The 3,068-nt window shown below is 38.6% G+C and overlaps 1 long non-coding RNA gene across 1 annotated transcript in view; it reads left to right on the top strand.

Annotated features, from left to right (window-relative positions):
• Nucleotides 1-2,727, top strand: part of LOC107657258 (uncharacterized) — a 13,902-nt gene extending 11,175 nt beyond the window's left edge. Inside the window, exon 4 of the long non-coding RNA XR_001630662.1 lies at nucleotides 2,386-2,727. This is a non-coding gene — a long non-coding RNA (uncharacterized LOC107657258). The remainder of the gene's footprint in view (nucleotides 1-2,385) is intronic.
• The last annotated feature ends 341 nt before the right edge of the window (nucleotides 2,728-3,068 follow it).

The following is a 3,068-nucleotide window of genomic DNA, read 5'->3' as shown; positions in this document are numbered from 1 at the left end:
GTGCATTGAATTTATTTAATACACGAGTTTCACAATTTGAGTTGAATTACTGAAATGAACTTTTCCACGACATTCACGAGATGCACCTGTATATACTGTATATATTACAGCATTAGTGATTAGATATAAGCTATATATATAAGCTTAGATATAAGATATTTCATATGTAAGCAAAATGGACCAAATGAATCAGAATTGAATCAAGCTTTCGAAATGTAATCGAATCGGGAAATGTTTATCGATGCACTGTTCTGCTTCCCAGTCTGGCACAGAAATGGAAAGCAAGTTATTGACAAAACGTCCTTTTGCTCTTGTGTCTGGTTAGGACAAAGACTCAAATTTAAATATTGCATGTCACTATAACTTTGTGCCGGGTAAGACACTGTGTTAGTTACTTTCCAGAAACCCCAGCCCAAATTACTCAGCACTTATTCTGCATTTAAATTTCTTGTATGAGTGTGTATTATTGTCATCATTTTTGAAACTGATTACCCCAAGTTTCTGTTTTTTCACCTCTGTTTACTCATCAGTAGCAGCAGTAAACGCGGTCATGGAGTCCGCTGGGCTTTTGCACAAGTGGAGTTTGCCATTAGTCAGGTTAGCAGCTCTCGTGGTTCTTCTCCTCTCTTTCTGTCTCGATCTCTCCCTCTCTCCGTGGGGTGTTCGGAGTGCCAGACACTCACAGGTTGCCATTTTATGGGGCTCTGCAGAACCAGATTTATGGGAATGATAAAAGCTGTGCAGAGCAATAATGACACAGGCAGCTGCTCTGAGCCTTGCTCACGTCTTGTGCTGCTGCATTCCCAGTCCTCTGCAAACTCAAAGAAAAAGACATATAAAAATGTATAAATGATGTCCTCTGGAAGACATTAAATGATATGATCCCCTTACATGTGTGGTGCTTATCTAGACTGCTGTCACAATGAAGAGCTTTGATGTAATGCTCCTGGCCTCTTATAGTGTGGTAGTTTTTTGTCATGTTCAGAAGTAATCCATGCTTGTAAAAGCTTGTCTCCCAGTTTGTGATAACATCAGTCATTCATCACTATAAAAAAAGAGGGAACAAAAAGCTGATGGGACTTGGGCAGATAGAGAGAGGGGAAGCGACCGCCACTGTCATTAATGGCCTGACAGAAGTGGAGATTGATGCCGCTTTATGTTGTGTAATGGTCCAGCAGACCACCAATGATAAAAACAGATCATAAATCTACAACTGTCTGCTTGGTACAACAATTTTATGTGTGCTGTCTCACATTTATTGGATTCATCCGAAACACATTCCATGACCCTTGGTAGTGGTTGAACAATATGGGCTTTTCAGTGGCCAATGCCATTATCTCTAGAAAGCAAGCTAAAGTGACAAATATACTTTTCTGAATAAAATTTTTGAGGAAATTGAATCCTTATTTTACCCAATATTTACATTTTTTTTAATTGTATTTTTTTTTTATCATTTAACAAAGCTGTAAATAGATTTATTATATTTTATGGGGATGCAGGATGCACTTATACATTTGTATTTTTTGCCTCATTAAAAAGAGTTACACTTTGCACTAGGTGCTATTACACTTTAAGAAGATTTATTTAAAATAAATCTTTATTTATTTTAAAAATGTTTAAAATGATGTACACTCATGTGAGATGAAGATCAATCATATCCGTAGTCTAATAGGAAAGCTATTTTATTTAATGCTTCATAGGCGATTTTTCAGATCACATAACCAGCCGAACATGACTCGCTTTATCTTTGTAAAGCCCAAAGTGCACTTCAGTTTTGAAACGAAAGCATAGCCTTTCAAAGTATAATGTGTCCGCGCTATTTCTATCTAGAAGTCACGCCCAATTAAAAATAACTTTGTGCACTTTTAAAACAGAATTGCGAGTATCTCTTAACCCAGCTCACATGAGCACTCATCAACTCTGGCATCTGTTGTTGTTACTGTCTACAGTAGTTTGTATTGTTGTTTCATCTCATTTATGTCATTCATACTGTACACATACCCTAGCGTACACATAAAAACCAAAGTATATTTTGGGCTTAACCCCCATTATTGGGCACTTTCACTATAAACACTACAAAAATGACTGAGTGCATTTTTAAAAGGCCATGTGTGCAGGGCTACTGGCTGATACTGATCTCAACATGACTACATTTTAGCCGACTACATTCAGGATGCTTTGAATTCTTTTTACCTTCTGGATGTCCTTGACTCATATTGACCTGCATAGTAATGTTTTGAAGCACGTTTTACTCGCAGACTCACTTTAAACCATGCGTTCTGTCAGCCATGAATTATTTGAGTGTCACAAGGGTCCACATCAATTTGTTCTGTGTGTAATCTCTCCTGTTCTGCTCTGCTGACAGCGGTGTTTCTCCTCTCGCAGCTGGAGAGGAGAAGAACAAGTATGGGACCCTTTGTTGCCATGCTGAGAGAGACTGATCGGGTCAGTGCAACTGTTGTCATTTCTTCCCCCCCATTCGTACATCCCCCAGTAACACCCCAGCTAGACCCATCAGATCAACCCTGAAGAATGGGGTCAATCTTGGGTTTGCCGGCAGATTAGCTGCTCAGGCAATAAATGATCTGTGAGGATAAACCCAGGCCAAATAGCACTTACAACCTTCTTTGAAAACCCTTTCAGAGCTACAGTTTATTCCAGATGGGCACATTTTGTTTACCTGCACAGACCTCGAGTGTGCTTGGGTCGAGTTCAAGCATCTCTCGTACGTGTTTTCAAATTGAAACTTTTATATTTATAAAAGCATATTTCAAGTAACTTGACAGCATTCCCTGTCCATTTTAAGCTCGTAAGCTTCTCAAAAATAAACTCTAATAAAAAGCATAATGCCCAAGCATATTTGAAAAAAGACAGAAGAAAATAACTAGTTTTTTAATGTCAAAAAAAAAAATAAAATCTCGCCTGAGATTTTAACTTGGTGGTGGGCACACTTTGCCTCCTGTTCAGTCACTCTCTTATGTCTTCCCGTCCCTCTTTCCGTTCCATAATTTTGCTGGAGGATTCATATGCTAATAGGGTTCAGGAGATGAGGTGGTTCTCACGTTCAA

This window comes from Sinocyclocheilus anshuiensis, unplaced genomic scaffold (assembly GCF_001515605.1).
Source record: "Sinocyclocheilus anshuiensis isolate Anshui unplaced genomic scaffold, SAMN03320099.WGS_v1.1 scaffold139, whole genome shotgun sequence".
NCBI classification, from domain to species: domain Eukaryota; kingdom Metazoa; phylum Chordata; class Actinopteri; order Cypriniformes; family Cyprinidae; genus Sinocyclocheilus; species Sinocyclocheilus anshuiensis.
The sequence above is the reverse complement of the archived record's forward strand: the minus strand, read 5'-3'. Positions and strand labels throughout refer to the sequence as shown.